The sequence below is a fragment of the Protopterus annectens genome, chromosome 1.part0 (genome assembly GCF_019279795.1).
Source record: "Protopterus annectens isolate FY-2018-M chromosome 1.part0, PAN1.0, whole genome shotgun sequence".
Classification (NCBI taxonomy): Eukaryota; Metazoa; Chordata; order Ceratodontiformes; family Protopteridae; genus Protopterus; species Protopterus annectens.
Genome location: NC_056725.1, coordinates 1,154,528,344 through 1,154,555,580, shown reverse-complemented (window position 1 = coordinate 1,154,555,580; position 27,237 = coordinate 1,154,528,344). Strand labels below are relative to the sequence as shown.

The window sequence follows — 27,237 nt, the reverse complement described above, 5'->3', positions numbered from 1 at the left end:
CAGGGTACTTAGCTTTTTTGAAGACTTTGGTTCTGAAACTCGAAAACGAAAATTTCAGGAGTTGGCCGACCGACACTTGCAAACTGCTTCAGGCATGGCACGGCAAGAAAGACTGATGTAATGGTGTCGGCTGCATGTTTTACACCCCTGACAACCTGACGTCATGGAAGAAGAGACAGCATCTGACGCAGGAATCCAAGACTTTGATATTCAGGCTGGCTGAGGGCTACCTGCAGGCAGATAACCCAAATGTAATGACTGCAACAGTGAAACACAAAGAACATCTAGTGTCTCAGAGGCACAACTACCTGTGGCTTTTTCTGGAGATGTTACTAGCCATAGCTGGAAAAAAGAAATTCTAGACAAATATCAATGCCACTAAACAAATGCCAAATCAGGATATGTTGAAATGACTGACTCAGATGAAACTGGTGGTGGACTGAAGATGTCGTTGAGTTACTCTCTAGTTTACAGCACGGTTTCCTGCTCACATCCACAGCAAGGGAAGGAACACTGGCTGTCACTCTAGTCCAGAGTCCAGCTCCAAGAAAATTTCTTTCAGGAATTGCACAATATTCAAAATCAGACAAAACATCCTTGCACCGTTTTCTTCCTTTGTAGTGCTACTGTACATTTTACACAAACCTACAACTGTCCAGATCTCACTCACACACACACACACACACACACACACACACACACACACACACACACACACACACACACACACACACACACACACACACACACACACACACACACACACACACACACACACACACACACACACACACACAAAATTACTGGTGGCAAGAGGAAGTTAAGCTCTGCATTTTTCGTTGTCTCATCCGGCTACTCATCTATTCACTCCCACCACTTCTTGAACGACCCTGGAGTTTTCGTCTCAGGGAGACAATTTTTATTACCTACCCGACTGTCTTTATATAAATAATTTCCTCTTTCCCAGACTAATGTGACTGTACACCTCCTCACACTTCCAGTGCTCTGTCTCTTGCTTAATTATTTTGCTACCCCACAATGTAGGTGATAACTATTTAGACATACTTACACAAACCCAGTACTTAGGCTGTTAGTGTCACACTATGATCAGGTTTGCTTTTAGAGATGTCTTTGCTGATGCTATTTTGCTACAGCTGTTTAGTATTTTAGTTATGTATTCTGTGAGTTTTGTCAATTTGTCTTAAAATTGTCTTTATTTGTGTTTACATTTTAAAACGCCTAAGAATTAAAAGCAATTAAATGGAGATCATGTCTCCTCTTATCCTCCTGCCTCATCAGACTATAACCAATACTTTTGTTCTCCCCCCTTCTTAATGCTTTTTTTCTTCTCATAAGTTGAGCAAATATAGTGTTTACTTCTATACCAGATTTCTGATCACTGCAAGAATCCAAGCTCACTGGGAGTTGCAGGGAGGGTGGTGACATAGGAAGGAGTGTCACAGGTTTCAGTGTACAGTATACTTTACTTCCATATACACATTCCACTGAGCAAACTTCAGCCTCTTCATTTTGTACTGAACAGGAAGGATCTGACAGAAACAGCTCTATGATATTTTACAAAATAGATATGACCATTTTGTTTCTTTTTATGGATTTACTAGTTCTTGGGCCTCAAAAACGATAGCACTTCAGATATCCTCAACTGTTACTTTTTCAGGGTATTAGATTAGGTGAAGTCATTGGTACAACAAATAAGTTGTGTAGCATGCATAACTCGGTAATACAAGATTAAAGTTTCAGACACTTCCCATCCATGTATTTCAGGTTCTCTGCGCATGTGGACAACAAGTTGGTTGTCAGATTTACAAACAGCAGCTCTACTGCTAGTAGAGTAAAGTGGCCTCAGTTTCGCTTTGTAATTTTGTGGTCGTCTTTGAAGTTATAAGTATTAGAGTACTGAGTACAAAAGTACAAAAAGAATGCTTTCTAATCACCTAGTTGGCTAACACCTGCCTTCCATCAGGGCTAATTCAAAAGATCTATGTACTAAATGATTTTACAGCAGCTTTTATGTACTTTCTGAGGTTAGAAATTAGTATACAGTATCCTCAATGACAATAAAGCAAAAATAAAAAAAAACAATCTACAATAAATATCAAGGAAAGTGAAACAAGGAAAAAAATCTACAACATAAAACCATGTGGTGTCTGTCTTTAAACTTACTAAAGACAAAATATTCTGAGACTACAGTGACTAACAGATTAAAGACAATATGAAATGTTAAGGTACTGCAGGTTCTGTATTACTAGTTATTGTCAACAGCAAATGCTACCAAATTAATCATGAAACAATATTCCACTGCTACATGATGTCTAGCAAAACAGAGAGCCCAAACTGATGATGGCAATAAAACCGAGCTCTTAAATCTACAAGTATGTTCTCTGATCCACTTCATAAGCAGGGCAACCTGTAGATTTGTGTGGGTTGTGTGATTTGCTGTTTGAAATACTAGTATTTTAATGGCTTATTTTACCTTCTATGTACAGATTCTCTCTCTGAAATTACACCTGCTCTAAAATTAGCCAAAGATGATAAAAGCTGAAACTATAGCTGTAAATCGATTACAAGTGTCAGGCGCAGAGATTCCCCCTGAGGTCCATATGCTGTCCTCCAAGCTGCCATTACTCCAATTACCCAAATATTAAGCCTTTTCTAATCGATTTATCTGAAGTGCATACAGCTACGCACAAAGTGGCAGACAGCCAGGAAATCCAAGAATGCAGAGATCAGGCAGAGGGAGCCAGGAACTCGCAAGGTTGTTTCTTCATGAAGAATTTACATTGCTGCTGAGATTGCACGCTCCCTACAACTTGAAAAGCATGTACACTACATGCCATGTTAAGTTTCTGTCTCGCTGAGGAAACCCCTCCATGTAGCAAGACAGGCCTGTTACATGAGTATAGTATAACACAAGAGTGCATTTTTATCCAGAAGAAATATTTAGCTTGGCTACCCGCCAAGGAATGTTGGAAGAATCAACTGAATGAGGGGATTTACCTTCCACGTGGTTGGCACGCGTCACTGGAAGCTCTGAGGATATCTGTTGTTTCCAGCAGAGCTCTGCTAACTACAGAGAAAAATATCAGATGAAAGAAACAGCTGATGTAGCCTTAGAAACAAAGAATCTGGTTCCTGTCTGACTTCTTAAGAAAGAAAAATCCACTCTTCTTTTCTAGCCTCTGTTTCAAAGTCAGCACAGCGTAACACACTTCCCTCATCAAGGAACTTGAAAACAAACCTTGTGCTTTCAGACCTCTTTGTCCAGAATTATTATTAATGCACTTGAAACATTTTAAAAGCAAAATACATTTAATTCAAAGGGGCAGCAGCTACTAATTAAAAGTTATCCCCGACACCTTCCTATTAAAAAGAGATCAGAAGGGCGGTCCAAGTACAGCTAAAGAAAACACTTTGTTTCATGCACTTCATCCTATTATACTCAAAGCAAGTATTAATCCAAACAAAGGACAAGTCAGCCAGACAGTCATAGAGTGTCTACTGTAATATTTGTTGTGGTTTGTAAACATGGCCTCTGATGAGAGACAGATGCACAGTAGACAAAACATATTATGAAAACCTGTACTTAACAGACCACCTTGGGGGTGAGGGAAAAGCAGGTGATTTTCTCTCCACAAGTAGGCAGACAGACTTTCTAAACGGATTTGCACTTTGTTACAGACATTCTGTATCAATAGATTAATACAGCATTAATGAGATTATGGAAAAATGCAACAATTTTTACAGTGCTTGGTGCTTAAGTATAATAACATTTAAAAGTATAAGTACCTAACAACTAAGAAAGGAAAGTAACCCATATTTATCTGGATTTCCTATGCGTATCACCTATTTTTCAAGACCTCATAGATCATCCCAACTATCAGTTCCAATATGAATTTATTAATCTTAAAGTTTTCAAGCAGTCACCTGCCTTTTTATTCTTGTTTCTACCTTTTGTGATGATATGGATGCATCAGATCCCCTCCCCACCTCTCCTATTGTCGTGTTCAGATTTGCAGAGACACTGTGCACCTTTAGACAAGACTTTCCTTTCTGTGTAAAACAGAAAGCCTGAACACCTGCCAGTACAGGACGACAGATCAGCAGCCATATTTTCAGACTTTCTTGGGGGGGGGGGTATACAGTTGCATCCTTTAGATGTCAGAGCAGCTCAGTTGCCCAAACCAAAAGTCGACAAGTGGGGGGCAATTCTATTGTTACTGCTTTCTATGATGAGTGGGCAGATGCATGATATGTGTATGGCTGGGGGGGATGAATAACACAGTGACTGACTGACCATACTATAGAAATAAATACATACATATATATATATATATATATATATATATATATATATATATATATGCACACATACACACGCACACACATATATATATTTACATTTTTTTGTTGCTTTCGGCTTTAAATGGCCCTATATAAAAGTAAGAGAAGTCGGTTGCAATTTTACAGTGAGGACGCCAGGGGGGCGAAACCAGTTATCGGTCTGTGGTTGTTGTCTGCTGCCGATTAGGCGATCAATTGTTCTCCACTGTTATGATGATGGCAGAGTAAAAAGAAGCTATTAAGCATGCTTAAGTGTCTCCAGACTCGTTTTTCTACCTGGAATAGGTGTATGTATGGTCATGGAAGCTTTGTTTAGCTGTGTGCTAGACTAATTGTGGTTTTTGGATGTATAGTCGGTCCGAGCACTACTTTAAATATGTGCACTGAGGTTTTGGCTTAGATATATATATATATATATATATATAAATACATACATAAATACACACAATATATAAATACATACATAAATACACACACCTACCTATATCTATTAGTGTAAGTCAAACGGTATAATCATATTTGGCAGAAAGGTTTTTGTGGGTATAAGAAAAGAGACAATACACAAATGAGTGAATGCTCATTTGTGTGACTCACGTTTAGTTTTATATAGTATGGGTATAGGAGGAATGTGCAGGAAAACTAATGTCTGAATGAAAGAGTAGTGACTGTGTGGTGGTGAAGATGTGCAAAACAGTGTTGTAGCAGTTGTTGTAAATATGCAAGTGGTCACAGGTTAGGGTTAGAGTAAAGGTTAGTTAAGGAGATAGATTCAGTGCTGTGAATGTTTTATGTTGTTTGTGTCCTTTGTCTTGTGTAATGGTACTGTGAGGTAAAGGGTTTTTAGTAACTGTGTAGGGTTATACTTATGGTTAGGGTTAGCACACAAGTAAAATGGTGCGGGGGGTTTAAGACCCCCTGCCCATCTTAATCATGTGCTTTAACCCTAACCATAAGCCTAACTCTACCCCTGCACATTACATTACTAAAAATCCTTTCCCTAAGACCATCACTATCAAGACAACACTCGGTTTTGTAGCTGGGGTTTACTGATACAGTGCTTTTCTAAATGGGAGAGAAGTACTCATTGTTTTGCGATTCACTCCTATGAGTCATTCAATGTTTTGTGATTTTCTCTTTTTGTTCTGCCATTTGTGATTCTCCTTTTGATTTTTCTTCATGATCCACTAGCATGTTTTGGGGAGATGGAAGGAAACCACAGCACCTGGAGATTAATAGGACCATAGAATGGGAGTTACCATGATTAAGGTGTTAACCTCAAAACTACAAGTTAAAGGGCTTTATTCTCACCTTTGAAACAGATATTGAATAGGCTTAACATGATCCACAAGGGCAGCTAGCCTACTACTTACATATGAACCCAAGAATGAATATGTGAATGTCGATGTGACTATGTGAGGGGTTGCTATCTGTGCTAGGGCAAATAGGGCAGTGCATGTGTAACATATGCCGGCATAGTTAGCTAGAGTTTTGCAAATAATTTTGTGTCATTTGACTATCACTCTGACTTGTACAGATGCTTGTGTTAAAAATGTATCCACAGTGTTATTATAACTGATTAAATGTTTATGTTTAAACAAACAATTCTGGAAGAGGAGAGTAGAGATTTTTGAAATTATTCTATAGCTTTCTGATACTGCAACAGTTCTTAGCAAAGCTCTGTGTGTGTATTATACCAGAGTCAGGTGATCAAATGTGATGTTATTCTATAACCAGCACTGAGAGGATGGAACTCGCACAGCAGTTTGTTTTGCTTTGTCTTTTTTGGAATCTGATATATGACAGTTATCACTATCAGTTAAGTTCAGTTCAGTTTAAGTTTGAAGCTCATCACCTTGCATTGTGGAAGTAAGCCTCTCAGCATCTTATCTTGCCTTGCTATATTAATTAAGTTAGCTAGGAAACAGCTATTCTTTACACAGTTAGGAATACAGTGATATTAGTTCAGTAGTGTTTTTCTGCATCTCTTTGAATCTGCCTGTGTTATTTTTATTTCTCCTGTGATTGAAACTGTGATGTTTAATGTACTTTGATATTTAGTATTCTCATGTTTTCTATTTTATTACTTATTATTATAGCAGCATAGAATCATAGGAAGTTACCAGGATAATGGCCCTAGGACCCTTCAAGCCTAGCCAAGTTCTACACTTATGTCCATGATCAACACCTATTGCCCCTGTCCAAGAGGGACACAGGTGGAGCACCCAGGGTGAATTTATGGTTACCCATCCAATCGTCAAGATTGCATTTGAAGAGGACCAATGAGGTGCTGTGCTTGACATGAACTGGGAGTCTGTTCCAAATGTGTGGTAACCTCTGGGAGATAAATCTGTCCTTCAAGCAGGTTCTGTTAATGTCACATACCTGATTAAGGTCTTTAGAGCAAGTAAGCCATGTACCATTTGGCTTACAGAGATGCAGCATTTCCAATAAAGCAGGGTCAGAGATTGCCTTGTATGCAAGGAAGAGGTTGCCTCTGAGTATTCTGTATGAAACAGAATAATGTGACAGTGATTTCAGATGATCCACATAGGACAGATGCTGAAGACCTAGAATTTTTCTTATGCAGAACCTCCAATTGCTGCAGGTGCTTGGAATGGTACATACCAAAAGGGGCACTGTACTCAATTATTGGCCTGATGAGGGAAGAGTACAGGGAGGTTGCAACTTCTTTTTTTCTGGAGGCAATGCCCTTACTTATGAAATGAGTAATACCGAATGTCCTTCTTACCATTGTGGAGACATGGTGGTCAAAGGTGAGGTTGGTGTCAACCCGAGTTCCCAGGTCTCTCAGTACTGACTGCATACCTAACGTAATGCTATTGATGTGGTAGTTAGCAGGAACATCATCCTTACCTAAAGGGATGAGAATACATTTTTTTGCATTGAGTTTAAGGCCATGACTTTGGCACCAATCATGTTTGTGTAAGACCCTCTTGTAGGATGTTGACATCATTTAAAGACTCTATGACTGCTCCGAGTTTACAGTCATCATCAAACTTTGTCAGCCATAGACCTTTAGTTTTTGCTTGCACTTCAGAGCAATAGATTCCAAACAACAGAGGTCCCAGGACTGAACCATTGTGGAACACCACTGGTTACAGGTCTGCTGTTGGAGGTGGATTCCCCTATTTTGACTATATGGGTTCTATCAGTGAGCCAGTTAGCGACTATCTAATGATATAAGGGTTAATACATAGTTGGATGAGTTTGTCAATGATGCCTGAGTGGGAGACAGTGTCAAATGCCTTGGCTAAGTCTAGGTAGGCTGTATGCAAAGATTTCCCCTCATCCAGGGCCTTGGTAACTCTTTCAAAGAAGTTTACCAGGTTTAACAGGCATGATCTTCCTTTGACAAATCTAAATGGAATAGGGTCAAGTGTTTGGAGATTACCTACACCTTTGTTGATAAGGTCCATGATGATTTGCTCCATGGCCTTGTAGATAATAGGCCTATAGTTCCTGAATTCAGTGTTAGTACCACCCTTGTGCAAGGGAATAATGGGGGGGGGGCAGTTTTCCATTCAGCTGGGAAGAAGCTGGTGCATAGACTATGATTGAAGAGAGTACCCAGTGGTGTTGCTAATTCTTGTTGGAGCCCATGAGAATGCAGCCTGTAAAGTTATCAGGTCTCATAGATGCTGTTTTCCTTGCCTTAGAGAAGTTGTTGATGACCTGCACTTTAGAGATACAAGGTAGGGGACAGGTGGCAGGGATGTCATGGAGTACGTGTGGAAGGGGGACAGGGGAGTGAAGTTTTCACAGAACCAGTTGGCCAACAGTTTAGCTAAGTCCACAAGCTCAGTGTATATGGTATCATTAACTACAAGTTTGGCACAAATCTGGGCCTTTCCTTTTAGGTTACAGATGTAACTAAAGAATGCCTTATGGTTGTCCTTATTTGAGGAAGCTAATTTGGATTCCTAGTTTGTTTTGGAGGACTTCACAAGAAGTCTCATTTGCTTTTTAAGCTGATAAGGGAGTGTTTCCAGTTTAGGGCTCCCTCCCTCTTACTCTGAGACTGCAATTTCTTCCTCTTATTGTAAAGCCTGTTAATGGCAGCTGCTCACCCCAGGCAGGTTTGTTCTTCCTTGATGAGCTTGTTTTGGTCCTATCAGGTATGGCCGAGTGACTGCAGTTATACAGGGTCACATCTCACTAGGGAAAACCTTACAGTGGGGGTGCTACAGTGGTTCCCCATATAGATAAGCACCAGATCTATGATGTTGGCACCCCTTATGGGGGTGTCAACCAGCTGGTCCAAGGCATTGGAGTTAAAGTCAAGGAACCTTTGGGCAAGTGCGTTTGAGAACAAGTAATTTGCCCAGTCAATGGGTGGGTTGTTAAAGTCACCCAAACCATGGTGTTCGGATGTATCTTGATTGACTCAAGTAGAACCAAATAGGCAGAGTGGGTGTCCTGATTCATGGAGGGTGTCCTGTAGCTGGCAATGACTTGAATAAATGTTCTACCAACAGTTAATTGCACCTGAAGTATCTCCAGGGAATCATGCTGTTTGACCAGTCTGGAGGTGTATTTATCTTTAATGAAAATTGATACACCACCTCCTTTAGATTTCACACCTTCAGTTTGTGGTCTGAATGTGTGGAAGGAGGTGTAACTGGGTTGCTCTCCACAGCCTTGAACCAGGTCTGTGTCTTCCAAGATGAGGACTGCTTCTAGCAAGTGAAGTTTCGGTTTAAGACTCCTAGTGTTTAGCAGCATAACCTTGAGGATGTTTTTAGATGGAGTTTTTATGTCAGGAATTTTGTCCTTGAGACACTGCCTAAAAAGCCACTATGGGGTGGAAAAAGTCTTAACCAGTAGCTGAAATCCCAGGGATGACAGATGAAGACCATCTCTGGCAAAGCATCGAGATCTGTCGATCATGTCACCCCAGGCTGACAGATACTGGATCCCCTTAGAATGACACCAGAAACTAAGCCAATTATTGAAGTCAATCATTTTCTCTTTTGTATTGAGGCTGCAGCCTACGTGAAGGTAAAATGCTGCTTAAGGCTAGGGACAATACCTGCCTCTCTTCATATAGTCCAGTGAGATACATCTCAAGTCATTCACACCAACATGAACTCGATGCGATCTTATACTGAGAGTTGAGTGCATGTGTGATATGGCATATCCTGGCACCTGACAGACAGCTGACTGTGACCTTTTCCTTATCCAGCCTGGTGAGAGGGACATCTGTGTGTCTCACAATGGAATCACCTTTACCTGATATGTTTGGTTTTGTGGTTTGCCTTAAGGGCTTGATGTTTGAGACACTGGTACATGTGCTACTATGTGTATTGTATGTGTCACATGCTTGTGTTTGGGAGTTCTCTGGTGTTTAGGTATGTTTCTGGTGAGGACCTCCACATATGTAGGTATGTGTGATGTGGGTTTGGGTGGAGTAGGAGGTGAGGTGTGCTTGCTGACAACCCGCTCATTGTTATATGTACTAACTGATGTTTTATACTTTTCATTCTGGCTGATCTTTTAGAGAATACTTTTAATGTCTTGAGAGTACCTGTGCTTATTTTAGTGGTGCCTTGGCCACTCCGAAAAACCTGGCTGCTTTGGTTACATACTACCATTTATGTTAGCATTGATTTTACTCAGTATAATTGGATACCCTTGTAAGAGCCTGACAGTGGTGACAGCAAGGTTACCTTATAGTCTGAACAGAAGGGGGCACAGCTTGTAAATCTGTAGAAGCCTTTCCCAGGAGAGTGTGTGAGTGTGTGTGAGCGTGAGTGAGTGTGACTGCGAGTGCGAGTGCGTGTGTGTGTGTGTGTGTGTGTAAATCAAATACCCAGGTGTGGGTGTGTCAGCTACTTGGAACTGGGAAACACTCCTGTTTTTAGTTACCGTCTCTCACAGGTATCAGTGGTGAGGATTGAGGCTCTTTGATTACTGGCCCAGGGTAAAGAGAGGCCATTACAGTCACAAAGACACTGAATTGAAATCAGGATTGAACCGTTGATTCTATTCAGGAGCCCAAAATTTCTTGTTACACTGTGGTTTGCCTCCACTGTACTTGTGTAGCTAAGAGGCTGCTTGCTGGATTGATCATTCCATACCAAACTAAGCAACTGCTGTTCCTAAACAGAACTGGCAACCTTGTCATTGTCAAATGATTTGTTTTGGGGCCAGTTCTACCCACTACCTTCAGAAATGCTTTTGAAATCACTATTCCGAGCATATTCTGGAGTTTTTCATCTTATACTGATGAAATGTGTATCTGGTCAGTGGACAAATCTTCTGTAAATGTAAGCAACTCTCTCTTTCAGGTTATATTACTAAAAGGCATATATAATGTAATGCTCTCTAAACAATGTGAATGTTAAGAAATCCAAAGTAATGCTCTTTGGTACATCTAAAATGGGTTTTAATTGTATGTGACTCATGGACTGCAACCTCATCCCAAGGCTTTTTGAATGATTCTCAGTGTACTTTATATGACCATTTATATAAAATGACAGCCCAATTCAGATTGGAATATGGCACAGCACGAACTTTTTAAACAACTTTAGCAGGCTTCAGCTTGCCTTAGATGAAGTCTGCATATTCTGGGGTCAGGCCCCTAGATCTGAACACCACTGTGTTGTACTTAAAGCTGGGATGTTGAAAGCCAGTCAGTGGACAAATTACTCCTCCTGCTCCATGATTTATAAATTATTTCTAAAACACTGGCCAGTCCATTGCACCTTGCTAATGATTATTGCCCTTCACTCATACCTTACTCATACCTACCTCCACTCATACCTAACCACCTCTGCTCAAACCTGTCTCCATCATACCTATCTCCATTCATACCTACCTGCACTCATACCTACCCACGTTCACTCGGGTCTATATTATTTCATTGAATGGCTATTCGGCGAACAGCCATTGGTTAAACACCTATTTAATGAAGCCGCTCTTCATCAAACAGCAAATTTTAAGTAGGGCAAACAAGTGGTTGGCCAATCGAGCGACCGCAAAAAAAAAAAAAAATGTTAAACCTGCCAAGGTTGGGGGGGGTCTACACCTCCAACACCCCCCAATGTGGGGAGGGGGCTGTGCCCCTCACAACCCCTTAACTAAATATACCAACTCTGAGATCACTCTACAGTGGGGAAAAAGGAAAATTACAGATGGTGGCCAACCGCTGGTTTGTCCTAATTAAAATTCGCCATTTGATGAAGAGCAGCTTCACTAAATAGTTGTTCAACGAATGGCTATTTGCTGAACAGCCATTCAGTGAAATAATACAGACCCCCTACGCTCATACCTACCGCAGTCATACCTACCCCCACTCATTACCTACCTACCTGCACTCATACCTACCTCCAATCCTCTCACCTTACTGCATTCCCAGTACTCCATAGAGTGTTTTAACAAAACGTTCTCCATCTGAAAACCTACAACCTGGAATTCCTTCCCCACTCTCAATTAGGAATATACCTTCACACCAGCAATTGAAATATGGCATAATGTCTTGCAGTGTTGTGGAAATAATGTGCAACTATGTACATTGCTAACCTATTGTTATCCAACAATAAGTTAGCTGAGACTACTTATCTTAAAATTAAAAGAAAAAAAAACAAATCCCAGAAACAGGAGCTACAAGACAGTAACTTTATCACTTAAGCATATTGCTGTAGAGCCTTTAATTGATACACAGACTAGTTTTATAATGCCTATACCACTTATGCCTTGCTATAGAAGCTCCTTTAACAAACACAGGAAGGCTCTCTATACTACACTGGCTGTGTGCAACTCTGGTAGCGCAGTAGACACAGATGCTACAATCTTATGATGAAACACAAGTTCCTGATGAGCCACCCCAGGTGCTTCCTGTTTCCAAGGCTGGATGATCACCAGACAGAATATGATGCAACATACAGCACAGTGATATTAGGGAAACCAACCATTCCTCTTTACACTGGACAGTCCCTATCTGGACAGTTGTGTTCTGTGAAAAAAAAACTTGCAAAATGGCAAATTCCGGACATTTCAGGACAAAACGTTTTCCTGATTTTTCTGTAATAGTTGAATAAAACAGTTATTTTGTATCGGACACACCTTAATATTGTACAAAAAGTGAGCTTTTATTTTAGGAACAAAGTGAAATCCAGTCCTTTACAGTAGGTGTGGGTATGGCTTGTCCTGAAAATTACACATTTTCATAAGTCAGTCGATCATCTGAAAATGGATAACCCTAAATGCTATGAGCTGCATGCTGCTGAATGAGCTCTTGGATAGTCTTACACATCTTTTTCTCCTCCAGTTTCCAGCCTCTGCTCTGACCACTGCAGCCTCATTGGCCCAGACATATTATTATTATTATTATTATTATTATTATTATTATATTAAACTGAATTGTCAGTACCCACTGTATCCTATCAAGGGTTGAGAAGGAGCCAAACCCTGGCACAGTGATTAATCGATTAAGTCAGTTAAAATAGTTATGGATAGGACACCACCCCATCCCAGGACATACAACACACATCTCGGTATACCCTTTGGATCTTTGGAGAATACCAAATACTCAGCAAAATAAAGACACAGGAAAGACATGCAAACACTGTGCAAAAGGCACACTAACTGGGTAATGAACTGGAAAACCAAGCATTATCAAACAATATGGAAAACATTTCCCTCATATTCAAAAATGTGGAAGAGATCAGCTGTTCAGTATGAACTTTAAGTAATGTTCTACAAATAAATAAATACAGAGTGTTTCAAATACTGCATTTTTTTTCAAAGTATTTTTTATTTTTTTATTTTTGATCAACAGACTGGAAGGTATTAATAGCTCCAATATGATCAGTCCATAACTTTATTTTTATTTAGTGCATTAACAAGGACAAAAAAACCCCGAAAATAAACATAAGATGAAACCTGAAGCACTTCTAAAAACACGGATTCAGTAGGGGCAACCTGTTTCCTTCATTAAGATCTTATTTGTCTGGTAATCGCCTTTGATCACTAAAGTTTTAAGAAGCTCCTCCTTCTTAACCTCTGTGACCCTGATATTATCGGCATAGCTTTTGACCAAGGAGCGTGATGAATTAAATGTATGACAGATATGACAGGTGAAGACTGCTTGCAGGGGGCTTAAGCAAAAGCAATAAGACAAAGTCCCCATTTAGGAACAAGAAAAAAAAAAACTGTTACAACAGGGCATTTAATGATTGGCTTCAGAGTCCTCCTTTATAGGTTCCAATGACTGATGAGGAAGTTGATCCTATAGACAGGCCTTTGTTAGCAGCACAAAAAAAATTCAGCAGGTCCTGCCATCCAACTAATTGAAAATCATGTTTGCTAGTCAATATGCTTATGTACTTTGAGTTCTGCACAGATTCAGTAAAGAAGCAAGACCTCTTCCATAAGGCAGCTTCAAATCCAGCTGAGCAGGCTTTGTCCAGGTGGCAGGCATGGGCCTGAGTCCAAAGACGACTAATAAAACTTGCAGAAAAAAATCTCTATAGAAATTTAATGGAATAGTTGTGATTGCAGTAATCAGCAAAATCATATTTTGCAGGTTTGGGGGGAGGGGCAGGAAAATACAGGAAATCTTGAAGGAAACAAAAAGAATGGTTTTGTATTTTTTTCTTTTCATTTAGAGTTACATCTGGCCTATAATAATTATTTGTACATAAGCACTGAACCACAGAACAATCTAGAGCTACACTCTGTTTATAAGCTTTCATTTGTTTTCCAGTGCCTACTTCATGTTATTCAGTGATTCAGGAAGCTGCACTTTATATCAACCAGCAGCAGACCTAAGGCAGAGGACTATAAGTAGGTGCATTTGGCAATATTCTCTAAGAAATGACATTAGTTTCTCTGTAAAGACAGGGTATGCAGTTTTGGTAAAAGTTCACTGTACATCAGCGTGTTATTCCATACAGCTGCGGCTGCTCCACACTTGGTACACGTTGGTTTACTGTCACAGCTCCATCAAACACCACTGCTGTGTCCTGGCTGTGTGACTGTGAAGCTACACTAGTTTATTAGCCTGGGCCTCCAGTGAATTTAGTCTTACCTGTTATTGGTCATTCAAAATCATTCATCTTCCTCTCACACCAAGCAGTGGAACACACAGACTCTGAAGTAAACTACTTATGCAGGTCCCTGCCAAAAGACATTAGACTTAAACTCCCCTCATTCCATTTCCATGACAACCTCCTCATCCATTTGAGCAAACCCACAAGAACCTAGGTAGCCCACCCAGGTAGCAGCATAAATTCCCTCATCTGCCACGACCATTCTCTCTCTGTTTTACTGCATTCTTCTTGCTACTTATACCATCCCTCCAGGCACGGTACGTCCTTGAACCAGCTCAATCACTCTCTTTTTTACCTTTACTATCTTTCACTTCCTTTATGCCTGACTTTTATAGGTTTGTACATAATTTCTCTTATCCCAAAAAACAAAACAACCTAAGTCATATCAACTTGTTGGCAATGTCACCAGACTTATAAAGTGAAATCTCACGGGCATGCATCAGATCAAAGGAGGCCACTATTCTTTCGACACGTCGGTAAGCTCAGTCGCAAGAAAAATACAAACAGTGAATTCATTTTGGTAAAATTAACATAAGCGTGTACACATACAGGCACTTCAGCCCTACTAACTGCTTAGCTCCAGAGTAACAGAAGAAGATAGATAAACTCCCTGTAAATCTGAGCCAGATGTTCTTATGATTTTGATGTGTCATTGCACATTACTATAGTTAGGCATATATAGCTATGGCACAAAGACAAGGCCACACAACATATATTGATGGATTATTCAATATTCTGCAGTTTACAAAAAATATAAAAATCTGCACCACTATTCTTTTCCTGTCTTCTTCTAGTAACCACCTTAAATGTACATATGTTTGTAGTTCATTAAGGAGAATATTTTCCACAGAAAAAGCCAGCATTTAATTTGTTGTATATTTAATACTAATGAAATGCATAACAATAATTAATCGATTAATTGCATGTACATGTCTGCACAAATGAAATGTATGTCTATATAAAAAATCACAAACATACTAGTTACAGTTATTAATGGAAATTAAAAATATCACAATTCTGATGAACTATGCACAGCAATAATGAACTATTGGCATATTTTTTTAATTTAGTCTTGGCAGAAGCAGCTCTCTCCAAAAACTAAATCTTAGCACAACCCATTACCCCCAGCCTGGGATGACAAGTAGCTTAATCTTGTTATACCAAGGCTACTTTATTGCATTTTTGACTTTTTCTTTTTTTTTTTGTATAAGTATTCACATTTTACAAATTTTCATATGTTTTGTGTTGTACAATTAAAAACAAAAACTGTCTACAGTTTGTGCATGCATGTATGTTAAACCATTAAGGAAAGAAATGAACACTTCCTTTTTTAGGGCACAGGAATAGATGGAAAAAACAAAATATTCTGGTTTCATAGGAAGTTACTAGGCTACTGGCCCTGAGGCCCTTATAAGCCTAGTCAAGAGTTTAGCCCATGTTTAGACAAGTCATCACCCAAAGCCCCTGTCCAGCAGGGACACAGGTGGAATCCCAGGGGTGTATTTTCTGTTTCCCATCCAGTTATCCAGGCTGCACTTAAAAAGGGATAATGAGGTACTCTGCTTGACATGCAGAGGGAATCTATTCCAAAGACGGGGGAGTCTCTGGGACACAAATCTGTCCCGCTAACAAGTTCTATTGATATCACAGACCAGGTTGAGGTCGCGCATATGGGTTACTCGAGTGTAGCTTGACTTGTGGATATGCAGCAGTCCCATCAAGGACTTTCTGGCAGGACTGTTTTGGTGATTTTTGCATAGTTTTATTATCCCCCTCCACTGGTCACTCATTTTGCCGCACGTAGTTAAGGTGGCATTAGTTTACTTTATTTGTAACACTTTTTTTAATACAACTACATTGCTCTTTTATTAATGATCAATGATTTATGCTTATAAAACTGACAAGTCAACGGTACAGAAATAAAAGTATGTTGTACAGCATTCAATGAACAAGCCAAACCATATCAGCAACTTAGTAAGGGAAACAAAAACACTTGAGACACAGGTTAATGGCTTTACAAAATACGGTATGTGTTCAGAGCCACATTGTGCTCAAAGGTACTGGTCTACTTATATGATAACAAGTCAGAGTAACAGCCAAGCTATATATATATATATATATATATATATATATATATATATATATATATATATATATATATATACATACATACACACACACACACACACACACACACACACACACACACACACACACACAGCTGCAGTGGTGGTGCTGCGGTAGCATTGTCGCCTCACAGTAAGACGTTGTCCTGTTCGATTCTCAGCTAAATCGTCTTCTGTGTGGAGACATGCGTGAATGGGTGTACCTTCGTTGAAGGTTGTGCGTCAGGCCTGGCAAGTCGATACGTAAAAATCTACTGCCAATCATTAGTGGACCAGAGTTCCGCTGTGGCGACCCCTAACCGGGAAAAGATGAAAGATACAACATATATATCACACACACACACACACACACACACACACACACACACACACACATATATATATATATATATATATATATATATATATATATATATATATATATATGTAAACATCATACATTTGTGTTTGACATTATTCAGGATCTTATTCCTTTACTTAAACCATAATTTTTAACACTGAAGCTTAACTTTAACAATTAAGCTATGTCTAGTATGGTGAAGGTGCTAGCTTTGTTTAAATGATATGTTAGTGTGCGGTTCTCTTGTCGCTGCTGTGTTAGTACTGGATCTTTTCTGTGCTTCCCACTTACTGTCAGCCATGGTAACAATTACGAATTTCAAAAAAACTTCTCTGAAATGACTACCTTTCTTCTGAACAATACTTCTCACTAAAAAGAGCAGTACACTTACATAACAGGCAAGATGAACTACTGCAAAATAAAGATGTTTCAGTAAACCAAAGAGAGAGCGAGAGAGACATCCATGCTCTAAAGAAAACCGTTCATTTTATTCTGAGGGACAGGTTTGGAAATGAAGCAATAAAGAATGGCAGAGCACATGTGTTTTTGCACAACGAGAGAGTCTCTTAGAGTGTTATTGGCACTGCTGATAGGCCAGTTTATCAGCATTTTGTAAAGGAGATTACATAAACAGGCTGACTCTTGTTCTGTTAGTTGGACCATCTCTTTATCCTATATTTATTAGAAATTTTGCTTTTCACTTTTAATAATTTATTTTTGTAATATTGCTACATGGAATTTCCATTTTATTAGTATACTAACTCTTGTGTGCGTTGGCAACAGTATAAAACAGCACTTGCCTTAATCACTTCACATGAGAGAGCACATGTGGGGTGCAGGTCATGCAATATACTAGCCGTTAACTACAACATTTCTGGTTACCACGTATGTGTTTCTTCATCTTGTTTAAACAGAAATAAATTACAGACATTTAAGAACAAATACAAATGTTTAACATACCTCTCAACCTCTTAGAGTAAGAAATCTGGACAAAGCCATGAAAAAAGTGGTGCAAAAAGGGATACGTTTTAAATATTGCTCTTACAAAGTTAGAAAGTTGATAGAATAACAGGTTTTGCATTGGCATGAATTTTTTGAAGGGTATGAAGTCTAAAACCCAAATGTCTGTCATTATTTTCTAACTTCAATCTCTAATGATTTGCCACTAATTTGCCAGAAAGCCACAATTTTATGAAAAATGGACCAAAAATATAAGGCAAAAATCTGGACATTCTGCGAAAATCTGTACAGTTGAGAGGTATTCCTATTTTTTAAGCAGAAATAACTTACAGTCATACCTCTCAATTGTCCAGATTTTCACCTCATGTTTTGGGTCTGTTCCTTGTAAATTTGTGATTTTCTGGCAAATCATTGAAGACTAAAGTCACTAAATAATGACAGATTATTAAGTTTCTGACTTCATATCCTTCAGAAAATGTAAGGCAACACATAAAAAATGCTATTCTAGAAACTTTCAAACTTTGTAAGAGCGATATTTAAAATCTGTCGCTATTTTTGGATCTTTGTCTTCCCATTATTTTTTGGATTTGTCCAGATTTTTTTTTTTTTTGCAATATGAGGTTGAGACGAAATATTGCAATCAGTTTTAGCCAAACTCTTTCATTTTGTTTCAGATCATTAATTCTTTACAAAATAAATCCGATTTACCAGCATCATGAGTGCCATTGTTATGTCACCTAGTTCCACTTTTCTTTTACAGTAATATTAAAGAACTGTAGAATAAAGTGGATTTCCTCTAACACAGATCACATCATTTTATGCCAGTCTCTTCAAGGTTTGACTGGGCTGTAGCATACGTTTAGGCAATAGTACTTTCTACATATGCTAGTATGTTATTGTTACATGAAAATTTTAATCAGATAGAATTCAAACAGATGTCTGATTATCTGATAAATGACAACATGTATTTTACTATCAAAACACAACAAAAGTGCACCACAGAGCTTCTGGAATAAAAGAAAAGAAAACAAGTAACCTAGGGCAAACCATTCAATAGCGTGCATCATGAAGTGCAACAAAGAATGTAAAAGGTCTGTATTGTGAATACAGACACTAGTAAGCCGCTTTATGTACCAGTTATGGAGCTGTTTGTTCCCTTTTCTCTGCCAGAGTCTTAACTGATCCTGAAATTTATACCCTCTCAATCTCCCTTGGTTCACAGTGCAGTGGAATTGGTGATGTGTGTGTGTGCGTGCATGCATGTATACATACTTGTATGTGTGTGTGTGTGTGTGAGGTACTGTTAAGGGGTCAGAAAGTTTCTAGAAAATTAAGGATGTATATGCAGTAGTCCTTTAGTGACAAGACTATGTTCTACTACAAACAGAGTGGGCTACAAGGCTAAAGAAGACCACTAGTTTAATCTGTCAATCCGAGAAAATGACAAAATCAAGAGTCTACAATAACTATTCTAAGTACCTATGGACTTACATGAAAATGCTACAGCTGCAAAGATATGGCTACAATGCCCAAAGTAAAAATCATATTCTGCAGAGAAACAGCCAGCTCTTTAACTATCTCTTATTTTATGAACTAGTGACAGCATTTTTTTATTTACTGATTAGCAAGAACACTTAAGTCAAAGGGTTACTATACCTAACCATAAACCAAATAAGAAAACAACTTCCTGGAAAATGTGCAATTAATAAATTTAAACATAAATCTAAACATATCTTTGATATACTTAGTCACCCACCAAACTTTACAGCATTGAAATCAGATATCAGATATGATGACATGGAGGCAAGCAAGTAAGGCATGGTTAAAGAGAATTATGGATAGTATATTAAGTTTCGTTTTATTAGACAGCTCATGATCTAGTGGTAATATGATTCTTTCATCCAAAAAGTCCAAACATTTAGATGTATTCCAGGTCTAAACATGCTATACGTATTTCTGCCAGTATAGGTGTATTATATGCGTACTGTTCACAGGTATCCCAACAGTGACAGTTTTAGGTTGCTCTGTACTTCTATAAATACTGACTTCCATTTCAAAGCAGCACCCCGTTTGCTCATGCCTGATGTTAATGTTGCTCTGTACATGCACAATATGGCAACTTTCTGTTTCACTGGGGACATACAAAATATGGCAACTTTCATTTTAGTTTAGCTTAAGAAAGTAACATCATGCTTTAATTTAGGTGAAAATGATCTGACAGTACTAAGATCCTGTTTCTCACACATACAATTATTATTGAAAAAGAACCAGTTTATTTCATAGAATGTTATATAACTCTCCTCTAACTTCTAACATCATGTTTACCTCCTAGCATCCATTATTCTCAAAGAAACTGGGACATGTATCCAAAATAAATATGTTGTTTTTACTGCCGATGCTGTACCAATTTATCAGCAGCCTTTTTGCCGTTACTGCGTGAAGCACAGGTTTGGGGTCCTCAAGGTACACTCAGTGGCCTTTATGGAACATGGTACTGCTCATAGAATTTTTGGCTCTGTGTGTTTTAAGGTAAATTACTGTCCTAACTTTTACAGAATAATTAGGTCTGAGTATTTTAAAGCAAGTGACTTATTTCCTTCATTAGTGCATCTAAGTCATGTCTAGCAAGAAATGCAGCAAATCACAAAAAAAAGGAAAAAGAAAACGGTTCAAAGTAAATGAATAAACAAAGAAAAATAGGCCTACAAACAAAATCCGCCTGCAACCACAATCCAAATACATTGGGATAAGTGACTGAAAAAAAAAAAGGACAGATAACATATCCTGGAGAAGCAAGATTTAAAAAAACTCACACTTCAGGGAAAAAAAGATACAAGCCATTGAGTTGAAAGCAGAGCGCTGAGTGTAGGAAGCAGCCAAAGGGAGAAAGGATATAGTAAATGTGTCTGGACTGTGTCTGTCTACAGCTCTGCACCAATGTTTGTGTTCTGTATTAAAATCCAATGAGCATTCAGGAAAGCAGGTTTCAGGACTTTATCTGAGTGAGACAACACTTAACTTTCACCACCTGGGTCTGGCCTGCCAGAGGAAGCAGTCATGCTTAATTACTGTCTCTTCCTATGCTTGAGACAACCGCTGTTTAATCATTCCTCTAACTGGTGGGCAGTGTTGAAAAAGGCAGACCTATTTCTGGTTAGAAAAGGGGATGTTTGCCCCTTTCATCTGTGAGTAATGCATTTCCTGTGGCCATATTATCTGCCTGTTCTATCCAGCTGCTTAATATTATACAAAATTAGAAGTTTGGGCATTGTGCTCCCACTGACTCATCTGATCTCAATGCACACTTATTTCCAGTAACTTTTTATTTTGCTTACATTTTATAAGGATCTCAATGCCTTACTTACAGTTAGCTTTTCTATTATCTTCTCCTGTTTATACGATATAAATGCTCCCAGGGCAACGCAACTTCTTACATTCTTGAGAACTTTCTGGCCACATATTCATCTTTTAAATCTAGGATAAAAATAAACACAAAGAGGACATTTACTTAAACATGGACAAAAGAAAAGTACATAAAAAAAACAGATGCTAAAACAGAATAAATGGAACTATGGACTTTAGCAGTTGTGTATTGCTCAATTCAGTGGTATGCCTGTACACAAATATTTCTTCATTTTTTTTCTAGGCATTTTATTTTTTTGTTCCTGTGACCACCAAGACTTCATCAGTAAGACTTGACCAATTCATTCCCACAGAGTAGGGAATTACTTCAGTACAGTAGGGTGGTGACAGTGGACATCACAAAGGACCTGCGTTGCTTGTGTTCTCACTTGCATCCCAGCAATGAGGCCATCTATATGGCCTAACCCGGGGAACAAGCTGCTTGCATCACTGCAGGGACCCATAATGTCTTCCCCACTTGCCTTGCTTGTTCCTGTTAACTCAGTAAAGAAGGCCACTAGCAGACTGTCACTGGCTGAGCCAAATACCTTTCATGATGTATACTGCTTTGCTGGCCTTCCTGAGGGATCACTGCTGTACGTATCGTTTATGCTCCTCATTGACCCTCTCAGGATGGGTATGGATCATTCATACCCCTCATTGCCCCCCCCCCCCCCACACACACACACACACACACTCAGGATAGGTTCATATCATTCATGGTCCTCATTGCTGCCCCCACCCATCCTTCTTTTAGCAGTTCCATCAAGCATCCAAGCCACTAATCAAACTCCAGTTGCCTGGGCTGTAGTCGGGGCTTCTCTTTCTACACCTCTAAAGCTGGTAAATGCAACATTTGTTCATTAGTGCTGTGTTACTTGGTGTATTACGGTAAATAATTTCTATAGTAAATTCTAAAACAAACGATTGCATTCTATGCAAAGTATCAGCTAAATAATTAATACTGTTATCCACAGCAGTAAAGAATGTAATGTTAAACATCAATGGAAATGCTCTTCATAAAGCCAAGTTAAAAACAAATGCACATAAACATTTCAGAAGTAGAAATAACAGACTGCTCCTTCCACATTTCACCTTTTGCTAAAGGCTGCAAAGAAGAGTCAAGGTAACACCATTCCTTTTACATTATGAAAATAATCACAGCACATCTACACACAATATCTTTTGTATGCTGTTCAGTGTTACTTTAAATGGCCACACACTGCAGATTAAATGCACTTATATTTGCTGCTAAACAGATTTGGCTGAATCTGTTTTATTTTAAGATCTATTATGTAATCCATGTATAAAAGAAAACTTTGGAAATATTAAACATGAATTTAAAAAATGTATTAAGAAGTATGTATGAGAAACAATGGCACAAATCAGAGAAGTTTGATTACATGTGTGTGCTTTAGAAGATACATTATAAAAAAAAAATAGACAAAAAATGGCAAAATGGTGGTATCCTGACTAATCGAGAGCAGACAAATATATGAAAATGTTACTGTTACATCTTGCTTCAGTTCCTGTTTTCTCAGTGTCACTCCAGTGGAGTATTAAGCCAACAAAGAAAAGTGATTTTTTTTGTTTATTTATTTCCGTACAAAAGACTGCAACTTGCTAGAAGAGGGTATAAGGCACCAGCAGACTTCGTGCAAATTCCTGTTAAACCTTATAAAAGCTAATGCATATTGCCATCAGTTAAGGCAATCCAGTACGCCTTGCAAGACAGCAAAGCTCGTCACAGCTTGGAAGCTTGTAAGTTGTGGTCTTGCAGACCAGACCCCCTTCAACCACACACGTGCATGAAAATGAATGTTATACTTTAAGCTAGGTCACATGCACTATACAGAGTGAAAAATGGAACTGTTCTGAAATCTGCATGACTGGCAAATCGCATGCCTCAGGACCTCACTTACTTATAACACAAGTCATTGGCAGCTGGCCTCCGTTTGACCTGACAAGCAGACCTGTAAACTGCTGGGCTGCAGTCCCATTCAGGAAGCACTTCAGTAGAACCTTGCCCTTTTGAAACAGTACTAGAAAAAGTGACAGTTGAGGGGAAGCAGGAGCTGACTGTTTGTCCTGGGTCACTACAGAGGACAACACCTCTTTTTCCTGCTTGGAGTAATCAATCCATCTTCATTTGCTCCCTCCTGCTGCTGCTTCCTTTACACAGGCCTAACTGTCCATCTGATACCCGATGACGGACTGCTGTCCTACCACTGCCCTTCTTGTACGGTTACCTACCTTTGTAGCATTATTATACAAGGAGGGTCAGCACCTTCATCCCTGCAGAAATGTGACGTTTTCCTCAGGTGTCTAAAAAGCTTCAACAATTACGTGTGTTAAACAGAGTGTTTTCCTTTATAGGAACTACTTTGTACAGCTGATCATTCACCATTTTATTTTATTTTTTTGAGGGTGAGGGGGGTTACCAACACATAAAATGCCAGGCATGAAGTACTTCAATGAACAACAGATCATTATGAGCATGGCAGCTAAAAAGGAAACAGACAAAAATGTCCAAAAATATCAGTTTATAAACACATACTGTTCAAATGTTATAAGGTTTATATCTATTAAAGTAATTGTTTGCTTAACTGTTTTGTACAACTTCAGATCATCTTACATACAGCTAAAGAACTGTATTTCTTTTAAAAAAATCAAACTATTCTAGGCTATTCATATATGTACCAGTACTGAACAGGACAAATGCATTACATTTTATTTAGTGATGCTAAAACAGAAGAAAAAAGATATGAGGTGACTGTTTAAGTGTGCTGCACATCAGCCTTTTCAGGAAGCAGAGGATTTCATTATGTTTTTGTACAATGCTTAGATTACGGGTGACATAGTACAGATGTAAGGAAGATAAAATGCACTTTATATGCAGTTTGGCTCAAGGGCCACATCTGCATTAGATGAAGACAAATGAGGCACAGACAGCTGAGAATCAGACCTCTCAAGTGGCCGGATTTTTGCAGAATGTCCAGATTTTTCTTCATAGTTTTGGTCTGTCCCTTGTAAAACTTGTGGTTTTCTGGCAAATTACTGAGGACTAGCCATTAAATAATGACATATATTAGAGTTTCAGACTGCACATCCTTTGGAAAATACATGCTAACATGACCCTTGTTATTCTAGCAACATTTTACCTTTATAAGAGCAATATTTAAAATCTGTCCCTATTTTGGGGTTTTTGGCCCTCCATTATTTTCGACTTTGTCCAGATTTCTTTTGCTAAGAGATTGAGAGGTATGGCTGGGATACACAGAGCTATTCTAAAACTTCTTAGTAGGATCATCCACTCAGCACATCCAAAAGAAATTAGTTATTTGGCTGGATTTTTTTCTCTCTATTTCAAACCCAAGCTCATAAGCACAACTTATTCCATGCAGTTAGGCAACTATATGGGACATACAGTATCCAAAAAGAATGGCCAGCACACAATGGTCGGTGATTCAAAATATCAAGTGTATTTATTAAATTATACATGTTTACATAACTTAACTCCTTGGTCTAAAACAATAAATAGACTGCTTTTGTCATAAACTGCCTTCTTCAGTGTTACACTTCATATTTTGAATCACCGACCATTGTGAGCTGGTCTTCCTTTTTGGAATTGATTTGGAAGCTTTTTGGCCATTGCAACTTGCCATACTTGCAAGGAGCATGATTATACCACATACAGTATCACCAGAAGAATTCTCTTGTCATCACTGGCCACAGCCATGAAACATTTTCAATTACCACTTCCGGAAATGGTAACAGAACTGACTTCTGGGTATATTACTTGCAAAACACAGCACATTTTAAAATGAAGCCTAGAAGTTAGTATAAAAGGTATCATAACAGAACCATGTTAATTTGCTCTTTCCTTCTCTCTTTGTTTTGTGAGACAATGAGGTTAGTTAAGTTATTTCATTAATTTATCCATAAAGGAAGACAATAAAACAGCTAATGTGAAATAGAATTGGGTAGGAAAGTCAGATACCTAGGTTTAAAGCCCACCAATCACACTGGCACATATTGTATAACTTCAAGGAATTGACTCCGTGTACTTATCTCCAAATGACAGACCTCTCATCTCATAGCATATAACTTGCTACTAAAACTGAAATATAAATTCTACTGCCACTGCTTACACTACACCACAGTGGTTACAGTGGATTGATCACTTTTACAGTTCCTCTGGACCTGTTACCCAATAGTTATAGAGAAAAGATGACTGGCATTATTTCTTATATTTTTATAATAAATAATCAATCAGGATCAATGTACTGTGCTAAAATGAACAGCTCAAGCAATATAAATGTATGGAGAAAAAGCAAAATGACTGCAACGAACTCAAACAGACCAAGCAGGAGTGGGAGACTAAAGAAGATACACAGCACATCTAATGGCACAGAAACAGACATTTTAAGGTTGTGCAACTTCACACATCTGCTGCAGAGAGGCAGCCAGCAGAAGAAAACCAAGCTGAAGCAAGAGCACACACGTATAAGCATATTTTAATGTCTTGCAGCTTAAAGCTACGATCAGCTGAATGCTATTTGTTGAAACAGAAAATGTCTGCTACCAGTTAAAAGTGACATGACATACTACGGAGAACTGCATACCTCTCAAGTGCACTGATTTTTCCCAGAATGTCTAGATTTTTGCCTCATATTTTTAGTCTTTTTATCATACAATTTCCCGTGTTCTGGCAAATCGCTGAGGACTGAAGTCACTAAATAATGATACACACGAGTTTCAGACTTCATATCCTTCATAAAATGCATACCAACACAAATCTTATTATTCTAGCAACTTTCTAAGTTTATAAGAGCAATACTTACAGGATGTCCCTATTTTGGGGCCTTTCATACCCCCATTATTCTAGGCTTTGTCCAGATTTCTTGCACCAAGAGGTTGAGAGGTATGCGGAGAAATTTGGCAAAAAGTAAAAGGAATCATTCTAGCACAAGAAGAGTTGATGCATTTTATACCAAAACTCAAAGGGGCCCCACAGAAAATAAATGTGAAAAAACAAAAGTGATAAAAAAAGAATTGTGCTTATTTTAAGTGCATTATATTTGTCTGTTCTGTTACTTTTAGATACTTTAAAGCCATGTAAAGTAAAACATTAAAAACACAGGGATATTACTGCAAATGAATAAAAAGCAGCTACTTCAGTAACTGTCGTAACAATTCCACAATATCAGTGATGCGGTTTCTTTATCTTAAAACTTTAATGTAGAGCTACAAACTGCGTCGTGTTACTCTAAGAAATATCACATTTTCACTCTTAGCACTTAAAAAGTTTTGTAATATGTTTTGGTGCTTCTTTTCCTCTCTGGAGGAGCTGCATTATTCAGACAAATGCAATTAGATGTCATGTTGACACATTTTAAAAATGATTTACCAAGCGTTGTTTTCCCTGTGACAAAGTTATGAGGCCTGATAGTTTCCTAAAACTAAGCCAGAAATTATTTTAGCTTATACATTCCCCCCTCCCCCCCTAAAAAAACAAATTTATATTTAAATCACTAATTTGTTTTACTTATGGGAAATACAGATATTTTTTTCTAAATATTTCATAAATGCTGTTGTCAGTATCAGAGGAGTACTCAGCAACAAAGTGTTTCCTCATACCAGAATCATCTTCAAACAAGTCCCGACGGTTATAATACAACACATTTATTTTTATGTAAAACACATGTATGTCTGCGGGGTAAGCTTTTCCTTTTATTCGTTATTATGAATGAAAGTCCCTTTTAATTAAAACAGGAAATCCAAATTTCCTTGTCTAGTTCTAAGGGTAAAAAGCACATTTAACACTACCAGCTGTCTACAATTTGAAACCCATTCTAGTTGTCGGCAAAACACACAAATCCATTTCTTTTCTTAAAGGAGCAGTTTCTATTTTCGAAGCTACAGGTTCAGAAAACAAATTATTACATAAAATAAAATTAACAGAAAAGTTTTG

At 38.4% G+C, this 27,237-nt stretch overlaps 1 protein-coding gene across 1 annotated transcript in view; it reads right to left on the bottom strand.

The window, feature by feature from the left end:
* The window catches only part of PRDM1 (PR/SET domain 1), a 638,020-nt gene that overhangs the window by 128,431 nt on the left and 482,352 nt on the right, over positions 1–27,237 (bottom strand). The window contains exon 3 of the mRNA XM_044065211.1: positions 21,227–21,335. The gene's annotated coding sequence lies outside the window, so the exon portion shown is untranslated. The remainder of the gene's footprint in view (positions 1–21,226; positions 21,336–27,237) is intronic.